This window comes from Schistocerca nitens, chromosome 1 (assembly GCF_023898315.1).
Source record: "Schistocerca nitens isolate TAMUIC-IGC-003100 chromosome 1, iqSchNite1.1, whole genome shotgun sequence".
Lineage (NCBI taxonomy): Eukaryota > Metazoa > Arthropoda > Insecta > Orthoptera > Acrididae > Schistocerca > Schistocerca nitens.
In genome coordinates, this window is record NC_064614.1 from 1,310,098,736 (window position 1) to 1,310,115,050 (window position 16,315).

Here is a 16,315-nt window from a genome sequence, read left to right on the forward strand (position 1 = left end):
CACTGAGATGTCAAAAGTCACGGGATTCGCCCTACTATCGTGTCGGACCCCTTTTGCCCGGAACAGTGCAGCAACTAGGCGTGGCAAGGACTCAAGAAGTCGCCGAAAGCCCTCTGCGTGAATACTGAACCGCGCTACCTCTTTCTTTAGCCGTCCACAATTGCGAAAGCGTTGACAATGTAGGACTTTATGCACGAACCGACCTCTCGATGACGTCCCGTAAATGTTCGATGGGTAGCCAAATCATTTGCTCGAGCTATCCAGAGTGCTCTTCAAACTAATCGCGAACATCAACAAAGGAGGTGGCTTACAAAACACTCGTTCGACCTATACTTGAGTATTGCTTATCAGTGTGGGATCCGTACCAGATCGGGTTGACGGAGGAGATAGAGAAGATCCAAAGAAGAGCGGCGCGTTTCGTCACAGGGTTATTTGGTAACCGTGATAGCGTTACGGAGATGTTTAATAAACTCAAGTGGCAGACTCTGCAAGAGAGGCGCTCTGCATCACGGTGTAGCTTGCTCGCCAGGTTTTGAGAGGGTGCGTTTCTGGATGAGGTATCGAATATATTGCTTGCCCCTACTTATACCTCCCGAGGAGATCACGAATGTAAAATTAGAGAGATTCGAGCGCGCACGGAGGCTTTCCGGCAGTCGTTCTTCCCGCGAACCATACGCGACTGGAACAGAAAAGGGAGGTAATGACAGTGGCACGTAAAAGTGTCCTCCGCCACACACCGTTGGGTGGCTTGCGGAGTATAAATGTAGATGTGGATGTAGTTGTGGCCCAATGACATGGAGCATTGTCGTCCATAAAGATTCCATCATTATGTAGGAACACGAGGTCCGCGAATGACTGCAAATGGTCTCGGAGTAACCAAACATAACCGTTTTTAGTTAGTGACCAGGGGACACAGCCCGCACCATTACGGAGCCACCGCCAGCTCGCACAGTGCCTTCTTGACAACGTGGCTCCGTGGCTCTGCGTGACATTCGAGCCCTGTCATGAGCTCCTACCGACTGAAACAGGGACTCATCTGACCAGGACGCGGTTTCCCAGTCGTCTAGGAGTGACCGATATAATCACGAGCGCAGCAGAGGCGCTGCAGCCGATGTCGTGCTGTTAGCAGAGGCATTAGCGTCGGTCTTCTTCAGCCATAGCCCATCAACGCCGAATTTGGCTCCACTGTCCTGACGCAGACGTTCGTCGTACGACCCAAATTGATTTGTGCGGTTATTTCACGAAGCGTTGCGTGTCTGTTACCACTGATAACTCTACACAAACCTCGCTGCTCTCGGTCGTTAAGTGATGGCGTTGTCCGTGGTGAGAGGTAATTCCTAAAATTTGTTATTCGCGACACGCTCTTGACAGTATGGATCGCGGTATACTCAATTTCCTAATGATATCCGAAATGGAATTTCTCCTGCGATTAGCTGCAACTACCATTCTGTATTGGAAGTGTATTAATTCGAGTCGTGAGACCATAATCAGGTCTGAAATCTTTTCACGTGAATCACCTGAGCACAAGCGACAGCTCCGCCAATGAACTTGTACACGAGGAGTCTGCCGCCACCTGTATGTACCGCGTGATCAAAAAGTCAGTGTGAATTTGAAAACTTAATACACCACGGAATAATGTAGAGGGGTTCAAATTGACACACAAGCTTGGAATGACTTGGGGTTTTATTAGAAGAAAAAAAAAAAAACCACATTGCTAGACGCGTGAAAGATCTCTTGCGCGCGTCGTTTGGTGATGATCGTGTGCTCAGCCGCCACTTTCGTCATGCTTGGCCTCCCAGGTCCTCAGACCTTAGCCCGTGCGATTATTGGCTTTGGGGTTACCTGAGGTCGCAAGTGTATCGTGATCGACCGACATCTCTAGGGATGCTGAAAGACAACATCCGACGCCAATGCCTCACCATAACTCAAGACATGCTTTACAGTGCTGTTCACAACATTATTCCTCGACTACAGGAATGATGGTGGGCATATTGAGCATTTCCTGTAAAGAACATCATCTTTGCTTTGTCTTACTTTGTTATGCTAATTATTACTATTCTGATCAGATGAAGCGCCATCTGTCGGACATTTTTTGAACGTTTGTATTTTTTTGGTTCTAATAAAATCCCATGTCATTCCAAGCATGTGTGTCAATTTCAAGCTCTCTATCTACATTATTCCGTGCATTATTCAGTTTTCAAATTTATACTGACTTTTTGATCACCCGGTATAAGTGCATATCCCTATCCCGTGACTTTAGTCAGCTGTGTGTATCTGTACGAAGTTTAGTTCAGATCCATACATCGGTTTAGGAGGAGGTTTTCACCTGTGAGTTTTTCGTCGTATGTATGTGTCGCACATATTTCACGTATGTTTAAGATATTTCCCACACATTTTGTTCCTATGATTCACGTGCATCTCTACCGAATTTCGCCATGCAGTTTTCACCCAGCCCAGTGCTTAAGAAGTCATGTCTCGTGAAGCATTTATCATAAGTGATATAATTTTGTATCTGGATTCGGCGTCATATGTGGATACTGTCTGCGAAATATTTTGCAATTAGAGCTAGTTACAAATACGTAATAAATTAAAATGTCATGCGTGATGCGGCAATTTTTATGCATCTCAGTGTTTACGGCGTCTTACGTGTATCTCCTGATCTAAGGCTATTAAAATGATATAATGTCATAGTACGTTTAGCAGTGTGTGTGGATACTGTCTGCGAAATGTACTGCGAATCGAGGTAGTAACACAGAAACAATAAATATAAACGTCATACACGACGCAGCAGTTTTTTACGCATCTCAGTGTTTACGACCTCGTATCTCCTGAAATACGTGTCGTGCAGAGGTCACGATGTGCAAAAAGACCAGGTAGACAGTCACAGAAACTCCAAACTTTGTTCTGATTGTCTCGGGAAGTATACTGAAAGTATGTTAGAGAAGAACGTCGTCGAAAGCTCTGCGTTCCCAGAGCAAGTATGTATTACCCCCTACAACGAGCATAACGTACTGCGGAGGAACGTGGCCATTTCAAATCAATAATGGTTAGAACTCCCCCCATGAACCATGGACCTTGCCGTCGGTGGGGGAGCTTGCGTGCCTCAGCGATACAGATGGCCGTACCGTAGGTGCAACCACAGCGGAGGGGTATCTGTTGAGAGGCCAGACAAACGTGTGGTTCCTGAAGAGGGGCAGCAGCCTTTTCAGTAGTTGCAGGGGCAACAGTCTGGATGATTGACTGATCTGGCCTTGCTGTGCTGGTACTGCGAACGGTTGAAAGCAAGGGGAAACTACAGCCGTAATTTTTCCCCAGGGCATGCAGCTTTACTGTATCATTAAATGATGATGGCGTCCTCTTGGGTAAAATATTCCGGAGGTAAAATAATCCCCCATTCGGATCTCCGGGCGGGGACTACTCAAGAGGACGTCGTTATCAGGAGAAAGAAAACTGGCGTTCTACGGATCGGAGCGTGGAATGTCAGATCCCTTAATCGGGCAGGTAGGTTAGAAAATTTAAAAAGGGAAATGGATAGGTCAAAGTTAGATATAGTGGGAATTAGTGAAGTTCGGTGGCAGGAGGAACAAGACTTTTGGTCAGGCGAATACAGGGTTATAAACACAAAATCAAATAGGAGTAATGCAGGGATAGGTTTAATAATGAATAAAAAATAGGAATGCGGGTAAGCTACTACAAACAACATAGTGAACGCATTATTGTGGCCAAGATAGACACGAAGCCCACGCCTACTACAGTAGCACAAGTTTATATGCCAACTAGCTCTGCAGATGACGAAGAAATTGAAGAAATGTATGATGAGATAAAAGAAATTATTCAGAGAGTCAAGGTAGACGAAAATTTAATAGTGATGGGTGACTGGAATACGATAGTAGGAAAGGGAAGAGAAGGAAACGTAGTAGGTGAATATGGATTGGTCGTAAGAAATGAAAGAGGAAGCCGCCTGGTATAATTTTGCAGAATTTTGCGCAGAGTACAACTTAATGATAGCTAACACTTGGTTCAAGAATCATAAAAGAAGGTTGTATACATGGAAGAAGCCTCGAGATACTGACAGATTTCAGATAGATTATATAATGGTAAGACAGAGATTTAGGAACCAGGTTTTAAATTGTAAGACATTTCCAGGGCCAGATGTGGACTCTAACCACAATCTACTGGTTATGAACTATGGATTAAAACTGAAGAAACTGTAAATAGGTGGGAACTTAAGGAGATGGGACCTGGATAAGCTGACTAAACCGGAGGGAGAGCAAAGGGAACAATTACCAGGGATGGGGGAAAGAAATACAGTAGAAGAAGAATCGGTAGCTTTGAGGGATGAAGTAGTGAGGGCAGCAGAGGATCAAATAGGTAAAAAGACGAGGCCTAGTAGAAATCCTTGGGGAACAGAAGAAATATTGAATTTAATTGATGAAAGGAGAAAATATAAAAATGCAGGAAATGAAGCAGGCAAAAAGGAATACAAACGTCTCAAAAATGATATTGACAGGAAATGGAAAATGGCTAAGCAGGGATGGCTAGAGGACAAATGTAAGGATGTAGAGGCTTATCTCACTAGGGGTAAGATAGATACTGCCTACAGGAAAACTAAAGAGCCCTTTGGAGAAAACAGAACCACTTGTATGAATATCAAGAGCTCAGATGGAAACCCAGTTCTAAGCAAAGAAGGGAAAGCAGAAAGGTGGAAGCAGTATATAGAGGATCTATACAAGGGCGATGTATTTGAGGACAATATTATGGAAATGGAAGAGGATGTAGATGAAGATGAAATGGGGGATATGATACGCCGTGAAGAGTTTGACAGAGCACTGAAAGACCTGAGTCGAAATAAGGCCCCGGGAGTAGACAACATTCCATTCGAACTACTGACAGTCTTGGGAGAGCCAGTCCTGACAAAACTCTACCATGTGGTAAGCAAGATGTATGAGACAGGTGAAATATCCTCAGACTTAAAGAAGAACATAATAATACCAATCCCAAAGAAAGCAGGTGTTGACAGATGTGAAAATTACCGAACTATCAGTTTAATAAGTGACAGCTGCAAGATACTAACGCGAATTCTTTACAGACGAATGGGAAAACTGGTAAAAGCCGATCTCGGGGAAGATCAGTTTGGAGTCCGTAGAAATGTTGGAACACGAGCGGCAATATGACCCTACGACTTATCTTAGGAAATAGGTTAATGAAAGGTAAACCTACGTTTTTAGCATTTGTAGACTTGGAGAAAGCTTTTGACAATGATGACTGGAATACTCTCTTTCAAATTCTGAAGGTGGCAGGGGTAAAATACAGGGAGGGAAAGGCTATTTACAATTTGTAGAGAAAGCAGATGGCAGTTATAAGACTCGAGGGGTATGAAAGGAAAGCAGTGGTTGGGAAGGGAGTGAGACAGGGTTGTAGCCTGTCCCCGATGTCATTCAATCTGTATATTGAGCAAGCAGTAAGGGAAACGAAAGAAAAATTCGGAGTAGATGTTAAAATTCACGGAGAAGAAATAAAAACGTTGAGGTTCGCCGATGACATTGTAATTCTGTCAGAGACAGGAAAGGACTTGGAAGAGCAGTTGAACGGAATGGACAGTGTCTTGAAAGGAGGATATAAGATGAACATCAACAAAAGCAAAACGAGGATAATGGAATGTAGTCGAATTAAGTGGGGTGATGCTGAGGGAATTAGATTAGGAAATGAGACACTTAAAGTAGTAAAGGAGTTTTGCTATTTGGGGAGCGAAATAACTGATCATGGTCGAAGTAGAGAGGATGTAAAATGTAGACTGGCATTGGCAAGGGAAGCGTTTCTGAAGAAGAAAGATTTGTTAAGATCGAGTATAGATTTAAGTGTCAGGAAGTCGTTTCTGAAAGTATTTGTATGGAGTGTAGCCATGTATGGAAGTGAAACATGGACGATAAATAGTTTGGACCAGAAGAGGATAGAAGCTTTCGAAATGTGGTGCTACAGAAGAATGCTGAAGATTAGATGGGTAGATCACATAACTAATGAGGAGGTACTAAAGAGAATTGGGTAGGAGTTTGCGGAACAACTTGAGTAGAAGAAGGGATCGGTTGGTAGGACATGTTCTGAGGCATCAAGAGATCGCCAGTTTAGTGCTGGAGGGCAGCGTGGGGGATAAAAATCGTAGAGGGAGACCAAGAGATGAATACACTAAGCAGATTCCGAAGGATATAGGCTGCAGTAGGTACTGGGAGATGAAGAAGCTTGCACAGGATAGGGTAGCATGGAGAGCTGCATCAAACCAGTTTCAGGACTGAAGACCACAACAACAACGATGGTTAGAAGTGCCTTTGTCTTAGCGGAAACTAGCTCGAGTAGCAGGGAAGGAGAGAGAAATCGTCCGTGTCCTTTTAGCTGCAACAGCCTCAATATCGATTTTCAGAAGTCGCAGGAAACTGAAATCTGGATGGCTGGACTGGGATTCGAACCGACGACCTCACGCACGCGAATACTGCGTGCTGTCCACTGCTCCATCCCGGCCAGTCAGTGAGTTCTGGGCGTGCGGAGGGCAGGCGCTAGCGCGGGGCTGCGCCTCGGCGGTAACACGGCCTGCGTGACTGCCTGCTTGCTCCGGCGCAAACAAATTCTGTGCTGTATTTCAGGAGGCAAAGGAGGTCCGAAACAGCCACCTAGCTCACGGTGGGTGGACGTCGCTGGCCAAGCCACGGGGCACTCGAGTAGCAGTGGTTGTCAGGTGGCCGATGCCGCGACGGGCGGTTTGTGGAGAACGAGCTACAGTAACCGTATCGCAGCTAGCGGGGCGTTTCTCTGCCACTACGCATTTACGACCGACTTGATTCATTGGCGACTTTAGAGGGGTTGTCTCGCCGATTACGGGTCTTTTACGTGGCTCGTTGCCATACGTGACTCGCAAGACGATTTATTACGGCAGTCAATAAAGATAAGTAAAGTACTGTGTGTCTGAAGCAGGCGTGGAGGAAAATGAAGCTACAAATGTCCAGCCGTTGATGGGGCTATGCGGAGTGAGAGAGCTGTGCGTTTGAGTGTGAACTATAATACAAATTTGGCTTTATTGTTATTGCTCTGATGTAACTGCTTCAGTTTGAACGTTCTTTACTGTCGTTTATCTTCACACGAAAGCTGCATCGTAATGTCTGGTTTCGATGTAAATAGTCACCGACGTGTCGGTCGCCACCGGGAAAGTGTGCCGACTTGCTCGCTTGAGACGTGCAGCTGACTGTCCCAGGAGCTGTGGGGCCATCACATGTTCCTTGATCTGCAGGAAGATGCTGATGGGTTGTCTCGATCCTCCGACAGGTCGTTCACCGTTGGCCATCACATTAATGCGGCGTCCATCGTATCTCGGTGAGCTGTTTTGCGTTGAACCAGACTTTCCTCACTATCCTCGCTTGCAGATAGCTTGCAGACGTCATTTGGAGGGCACCCCAGGTGAGACTGGCAGCACAGCTACCGTTTTCTACGTACTGTTATACCCGATGTACTGATAGGGCGGGAGGCTCCGCGAGGATTTTCGTGAACGTCGCTGATGTCTGTAGCAGAGTCACGACGCCAGACGAGACGTCTGCAGCGAAATATGGGACGAGCGGCAGGAGCAGTGTCTCCCAGGTGGCACTTGGCCGTCTAACGTCACTACCTGTAACGTGCTGCGTATAAACGAACGGAGAAATCCAATGCTGTTCGGTTCCTCTATTCGTAATAAATCACTGCACCCAGTAATAACAGTAAAATACCCAGCAGTTAACGTCCGGAGCGATGTAGACTGAGGTAAAGCTGGTAAGTGCAGCAAAAACTGAGATGCATTGGAAGAATGTGAAGCACATGTTTAATTCATCCCCGACATAAATCCCTTACAAAACACTCATTTGCCCCACTCTTGATCAATAGTAAACCCCGATTCTTTAAAGAATCTAACTCCCGTGTATGAAACAGATTCAAACGTGTGGCTCTACTCTACAAATGAATTAAAGAATGATGAATCCAGGATGGAATATCACAATATTACGAAAAGAATAGTTACTAGTCGCCATATGGCTGAGGTGCTGAGTAGCAGAATAGCACAACACCGACGTTAGGATCCTGCCTGCTGACAAAGGCTCCACCACTGTTGTTTCGAACTGCATGTCAGAAGGACCCCGCCAACTGTTAAAGGCACCGACCACTTCCTCCACTGACTCTCCACAGTTTCTGTTCCTTCAGCACATAGCGCTCTGCTTGTCACCATTGATGCCACTTCCTTTTACACTAACATCCTTAACGGCTACTGAACACCACCTTTCCCAGTGCCTGACAGTTTCCAAACCAACAGTCTCTTTCCTACTCGCCATGACCAACCATATCCTCACCCACAGTTCCTTCTCCTCTAAAGACATTACCTACATTTAAATCTGGGATACGGTTACAGGCACCTACATGGCACCATACTTTGCCAATCTATTCATGGGCCATCTAGAGGAATCCTTCCTAAACATCCAGAATTCTAAACCCCCCACATGGTTCAGACTCATTGATGACATCTTTGTGATCTGGATCAAGGATGAGGACACCCTATCCACATGCCTTCAGAACCCCATTCGCTTCACCTTGTGCTGATCAACTCAATAATCCACCTTCCTAGATGTTGACCTCCACCTCAAAGATGGCTACATCAGTGCCTCTGTCCGTATTAAACCTACTAACCACCAGCAATCTACATTATGTACATCTACATCCATACTCCGCGAGCCACCTGACGGTGTGTGGCGGAGGGTACTTTCAGTACCTCTAGCGGTTCTCCCTTCTATTCCAGTCTCGTATTGTTCGTGGAAAGAAGGATTGTCGGTATGCCTCTGTGTGGGCTCTAATCTCTCTGATTTTATCCTCATGGTCTCTTCGCGAGATATACGTAGGAGGGAGCAATGTACTGCTTGACTCCTCGAAACTTCAACAAAAGCCCGTACCGAGCTACTGAGCGTCTCTCCTGCAAAGTCTTCCACTGGAGTTTATCTATCATCTCCGTAACGCTTTCGCGATTACCAAATGATCCTGTAACGAAGCGCGCTGCTCTCCGTTGGATCTCTATCTCTTCTATCAACCCTATCTGGTACGGATACCACACTGGTGAGCAATATTCAAGCAGCGGGCGAACAAGTGTACTGTAACCCACTTCCTTTGTTTTCGGATTGCATTTCCTTAGGATTCCTCCAATGAATCTCAATCTGTCATCTGCTTTACCGACGATCAACTTTATATAACCATTCCATTTTAAATCACTCCTGATGCGAACTCCCAGATAATTTATGGCATGGTTCCAGTTGCTGACCTGCTATATTGTAGCTAAATGATAAAGGATCTTTCTTTGTATGTATTCGCAGCACATTACACTTGTCTGCATTGAGATTCAATTGCCATTCCCTGCACCATGCGTCAATTCGTTGCAGATCCTCCTGCATTTCACTACAATTTTCCATTGTTACAGCCTCTCGATATACTACAGCATCATCCGAAAAAACCCTCAGTGAACTTCCGATGTTATCCACATGGTCATTTATGTATATCACGAATAGAAACGGTCCTACGACACTCCCCTGCGGCACACCTGAAATCACTCTTACGTTGGAAGACTTCTCTCCATTGAGACTGACATGCTGCGTTCTGTTATCTAGGAACTCTTCAATCCAATCATACAATTGGTCTGATAGTCCATATGCTCTTACTTTATTCATTAAACGACTGTGGGGAACTGTTTCGAATGGCTTGCGGAAGTCAAGAAACACGGAATCTACCTGGGAACCCGTGTCTGTGGCCCTCTGAGTCTCGTGAACGAATAGCGCGAGCTGGGTTTCACACGATCTTCTTTTTCGAAACCCATGCTGATTCCTACAGAGTAGATTTCTAGTCTCCAGAAAAGTCATTATACTCGAACATAATACGTGTTCCAAAATTCTACAACTGATGACGTTAGAGATATAGGTCTATAGTTCTGCATATCTGTTCGACGTCCCTTCTTGAAAACGGGGATGACCTGTGCCCTTTTCAATCCTTTGGAACGTTACGCTCTTCTAGAGACCTACGGTACACCGCTGCAAGAAGGGGGGCAACTTCCTTCGCTTAATCCACTTCGACAGCCATCACCCATTCCATACCAAGATGTCCATTCCATCCAGCCTAGCTGCCCGTGACCGTCACATCTGTAGTGACGAGCGGTCCCTCTGGAAATATACTGAGGGTATCACTGAGATCTCCACAGACTGTAATTACCCTTCCAACCTTGTACGAAAACAGATCTCCTGTGCCTTACCTTTCCCATGACTCTCTACCTCCCAAAATCTCACCATCTGGCCCCAGAGGAGCGTTCCCCTCGTGACTCAGTATGACCCAGTACAGGAGCAGAGGTTGAATAGGGATGGATGAGGATATTGTGGTATGGTTGATGTCGCTGTAGAAACAGGCATAGAAGCATTGTGCCACTCTTCCATTGTATTCAGTGAACTCATACAGGAGCTCCCAACCACTTGTCTCATGGCCCATATCCCTGTAACAGACCTACTCCAGTCAGTCACAAGCATCACCCACTGGACTCGTATTCAGGAGGACAATGGTCAATCCCACGTCCGTCCATTCTGATTTAGGTTTTCCGTGACTTCCCTAATTCTCTCCAGGAAAATTCCGGGATGGTTCCTTTGAAAGGGCATGGCCAATCTCCTTCCCTGTCCTTGCCTAATCCAATGAGACCGATAACCTTGGTGTTTGGTCTCTTCCCCTAAACAACCCAACCAACCATCACCTATCCCATCAAAGGCAGGGCTACCTGTGAAACACAAGCTAAGCTGGCATCACTGTGTACATCAACCAATAAGCTGTCTATCCACATGAATGACGACCGACAAACTGTGGCTGAGAAACAGCTGGGCCATCCTGTTGGCGAGCACGCTGCCCAACACAACGCTCTTCATTACAGTGACTGCTCCACAGCCTGTGCGATCTGGACCCTTCCCACCAACACCAGCTTTTCTGAATTTCACAGGTGGGAACTCTCCCTGCAGTATATGTATCCTACATTCCCAAAACCCCCCTGGCCTCAGCCTTTGTTAGTTATTGTACTTAACCATCTAGCCCCTTCGCTGTTCCCATACAAGCACTACACAGCCTTCTATTCCACCAATGCAGCCTTTGTCCTTTTACTTGTCACCTTTTCTGCTACCCCCCCCCCCCTCCTGCCCTCTGTCTGACCTCTGGAGTGCACCTAGCTGCCCTACCCTCTCTCCACCTCATTCCTGTACACTTTGACAAGTAGCACTTTACTGTCATGCCCCCAATCCTGCTATCTCTCCCTCTCTCTGCCCTAGCCTCCTTCTTACCCCCACCACCTACTTGCCTCTCCCATCATGTGCTGCTGCTGCTCGAGCACGCAATCTGGTCTCAGCAGGCAGAGACTGTGCTCATGTGTTTGAGAATCTGTGTGTGTGTGTGTGTGTGTGTGTGTGTGTACATTGCGTATTTTCGATGAAGGACTTGGCCGAAAGTTTACTTTCTGACAGTTTTTTTGTTGTGGGTATCTGCGACTCTGAATGTCCACTATATGGTGAGTAGCAACTATCCTTTATAAATGAAATAATTCGTTAATTATTTCCCTTCATGTACGTAAGTGAGAAGACGTTTAGGAAAGGTTTTAAATCTACATCTACATATATACTCCGCTAGCCACCATGTGGTGTGTGGTGTAAGACACTATTCGGGCCAAATTAATATTCCACCCACCCCCTCTGTTCCACTCGCGGATCGCTTGTGGCAAAAACGACTGTCTGAACGCCTCAGTACGAGCTCTAATTTTCCTTATCTTTGAATGGTGATCATTGCGCGATTTGAAAGTTGGTGGTTATAATATATGCTCTACATTCTTGGCAAAGATCGGATTTTCGAATTTAGTGAGCAGCCCCTTCCATTTAGTGCATCGTGTAGTTTCAGGTATGTCCCACATCAAACTTTCTATGAGATTTGTAACACTCTTGCGATGGGTAATGTACCAGTCACGAATCATCACGCTCTTCTTTCGACCATCTCAATCTCTTGAATCAGACCCAACTGGTAAGGGTCCCATAAGTATTGAGGCAAAGAGAGTTCTACCCCACTCTCCATTGTTGCCAGATGCATCCAATATGGCGGCGATGACGCCATACAAGATGGCGGTGTGTAGACATGGCAACAGTGCATGACTTCATCCAAGATGGCGGCCATGACGTCATTCAGTATGGCTGATTTTGGCGTCAAGTATGAGTTTTGGCGGGAAGATAGGTCAAATGGGCTACCTCCACTAACCTAACCCCCTCCCCTCCTCCAGAAAACGGCGTGAAGTTCAAATTCCAACAGGAAATTATTTCATCACACAGCACACAGACCTGCAAACTGCTCCTAAATAATGCACCACACTGATGTGTAGACATGCTCAGTACTCATAAACTGTCCAAATAATGCATAGCGCAGCATACAGAACTGCTCACAAAATAATGCAACAGACATGCACAGGCACCGCCCGCCGCCCCTGTCCGCTGGACCGCACACCTCCCAGGAGTCGAGATGCACCAGCAGCCCCCGTGAAATCACACACACGTGCGTCAAGCATGAGGCGGCGGCAACCTTTTCATTCTTGGCACCTGAGAAATTCCTCTCTAAGTACGTGCTCGCCCAGACACCATTCCCAATGCGAGTGGATGGGAGCGAAGACCTATTTGCAGAGTGCAGACCCTCTAAGGGGCGCGCGCCCATCGACTCTATTTAAAAACACTCCCCAAACACGCCTGTTGATCGTCAACTTTCGAAATCATGCACTGCACACCCATTCACAAAATAATGCAACAAAAACCAAAACAACTAATAAATTCTCAAAACATAATGCGTGTCTAACGCTCACAGCGCTTACACTGCCAGAAATAATCCAGTGCACAAACACTCAGTACATGTAAAAAATACTTCTGAACTACTGTCAACCACAAATATCACAGATCCCCAACGTGCCCCACAGGGCCAGCCACCGCGAGCCAGTGCAGGGGTGCTGCCGATGGCATGTGAATGTTCTTCAACTGTTATACTGACGTCACATGTCTGTCTAACTAAAATAACGCCAAGTCATCCTCGGGGCCACGCCCGTGTGTGTTCGACGCTGTTGGCGTGATGGCGTGTGAACCCTCCCTCTCTACCTGCAGTCCAGCGAAGAGCTGATTGCTGAGCGACGCTGTAGAAATCATTCCCAGAATAGCACAGGGTACATTGTTCCTCGTGACCCTCTCTACCTGCAGTCCAGCGAAGAGCTAATTGCTGAGCGACACTGTAGAAATCATTCCCAGAATAGCACAGGGTACATTGTTCCTCATGACCCTAACGGAACTTTCGAGCTGTGTCTAACGTGCACACGTACCCAGCGTGGGTAATGCTTCACGGCGAAATATTCATCCTGCTGTCACTATACATCTCAGAAATGTTAAACGTTCACACCGCTAAAAGCCTGTGCACTCATTCTTATTGTTTGGAAAGAGATCACTGTCTAAGCACAGACGGGGTGGAAGTCAAAAGTATTACGCAAACAGAATTCGAAACACTGTCTTACAGAAGAGAAAAATGTCCGTAATTTTCGGTATCCTACAGCTACAGGTCTGGAGATGTCCTAATGGCACAGTGGCGGATGAGTGATGGCACCCCGCCAGAGATGGATGGTCTGCTTCAACTTATCTTTGAACACTTGCTTTCTCAGAACTTTCCATACATACCTTTCCTCAATCTTATTCGAATCAGTTTGTAGATGTTCCTACGTCCCGGCACAAAGGATGTTGTGTGAATGAATCGAGCATTATGATCGCCTCTTATCGAATTTACCCGCCGATTTACTGATGCCCCCGGTGTAGAAACACCATCTGCCTTTTCTTTCTTTCTGCAGACGAGACTTCCAGTGGCAAAAAAACTACTTTACACAGAGTGATATATTGCACCAACAATTAAACCCTGCAAACTGCACCTACTTATCGTCAATTACAGGAAGACCCTTACTCAATTACACTGCTCTCCCACTGAGGACAGGAGAATTAATATTAGAGCACAAAACCGGTCTCCAACCCAGCAATATATCACCGCATAATGTGTCGATGTACTCGTAGTAAACATACAAAATCATCCGTGTTACATCATACCGCGAAGGCAGACAGCACCGTATATACTCCTCGCAGCACTAGACATATCCCTGTGTGGTCGGCAGTCATCCACTCTGGTGGGTGACCAGTGCGGCCTCAGCGGACCGAAGTCACTCTCACAACTGTTCTACGAATTCGGGCTCGTTCCCCCTCGGCACAAACGCATTGATGTTTCTGGTCCGGACCTGCTTGCTTGCTTTCTTTTCTACATCCATCTCCAAACTCAGAGATCACAAGAACACGTGTATTTTCGCATGGTTTGCCGTAATATTATACCATTTTCTCGGTACTTCTCGATATCAAGCACACAGCACTATTACACTGATCGCTCGCGCAACATAATTCCGAACATATAAACTGGAAATTATTTCAATACAAACCCGAAACTTTAGCGCTTATCCCGTCTGCGAAGGCCTTTACGTGAGAACTTGAAACAAATAGAGGAAACTGATATTTCCACTCACAAATACAGATGTCCATGAAGTAAGAGATTCCAAATCATCCCTATAATTTACAAAGTCAACTAAGGTTTTTCCCATGTCTCGAGAACCGGCAAACGTGTCTTTCACAAGCTAGATGCACACACCACAATCCATGCTCCCTCAAGTAAATAAAGGCGCGAAATGTGCAGAAGCAGTGAACCGAACTATTGACATGGAAGGGAATAACAGTCCATTGCAAACACACATCCTTATTCAATCTTCTCATATTTGCACACAATCACGAAAGCTGCCCAACGCATACTAACTATTAGTTCGCTATTCTGCCATCTAGAGGACGACAAATTTAACTCAGCTACATTCCTGCATTCCAACAGGCCTTTGCATTCGGATAGCTCCTGCCATTAATGGGAAACATTAATCATTCTCACACAGGTCACCTGTGCTGCAGCCCAAGCACGCATAGACAGAATGATCCTATGAAATCGGTCACATATATATTTTATTCCTGTACTTACAAGTAAATGTTACAATTGCGGTCTCAGTTAAACCACATTCGACAATGACTGATGTATCAAAGTACACCCTGTTGATGGCTGTCGCTCTGGAAATAGAAATATCATTACCATTCTTATGTCTTGACATACTCTTCCCTTTGCTATCACAGTACTCAAAGTCAAATCCATACCTTCCTTACGACTGGACATAGTCATTTCCTTTGCACATGTCGGAACACAAACACATACTTTATAAGCCTGATGCTCAAACGCAAACGTATCACGCAGACCCTACTACTAAGTATAATACTTCGTCAATAACTAATTGCTGGCGATACGAAATAATACGGAGAGAAAATCAACCTTGGATAGACATGTCTCATAAGTTTTCTTGTGAGTGTGTTTTGTATCAGTGTGATAAACATACTATCTTTGAAAATCGCTTCCTAAATAAATTGTTCCAAAATAAATAAAGCACACTCCTTCCTCTCTCCAGTAGCCCAGCGCAGGCTGAGTGATTTTCCCCTCCAGACAGTAAGCTTAGGTTATCTCACTGCTGACAGTACTTTGTACTGGGTCTGGACCTCGTGGTGACAACGATCTCGGGTTACATCACAGAAGGGACGACAGGGCCCTCTGGTGGCAGTACTGTGTACTAGGCCCGGACCTCGTGGTGAACACACTGATTCCTACAATCTTGGATAATGGTACTTATGTCATCATATGACGTCATGGCGGCCATCTTGGATTAAGTCACAGATGAAAGCGCTCTCTGGTGGTGGTACTGTGTACTAGTTCAGAGTCCGGACCCCTGGCGACCACACTGGATGGTGATATTGCCTCTAATTGTTTAAATAAAGACTGGTACATGCAAAATAATAAAGACTTATGTCCAGCACAGGCCAAGTCCTTTTACCACCAATCCCTATGAAGAGATGGCGGTCAGGTTAGTGGAGGTAGCCCAAGCACCCTTTTTCTCCTGCCATTTTCTTAGGTTAGTAGAAACACCCCAAGTGACCTTTCTTTACCGCCAAAATTCAAACTTTGCGCCAATCCTTAGGAAGAGGAGGCAGTCAGATGACTTAGGCTTGCAGAGGTAACCCAAGTGACCTTTCTTTACCACCATTTTCTTAGGTTTATAGAGGTAACCATGGTGTGATGCATTATCCATATGGAATTTGAACTTTGCGCAATTTTCTGGGGGAGG

At 45.8% G+C, this 16,315-nt stretch overlaps 1 protein-coding gene across 3 annotated transcripts in view; it reads left to right on the forward strand.

Annotated features, from left to right (window-relative positions):
• The window catches only part of LOC126202832 (carboxypeptidase E-like), a 493,528-nt gene that overhangs the window by 117,378 nt on the left and 359,835 nt on the right, over window positions 1-16,315 (forward strand). The window lies entirely within an intron of this gene.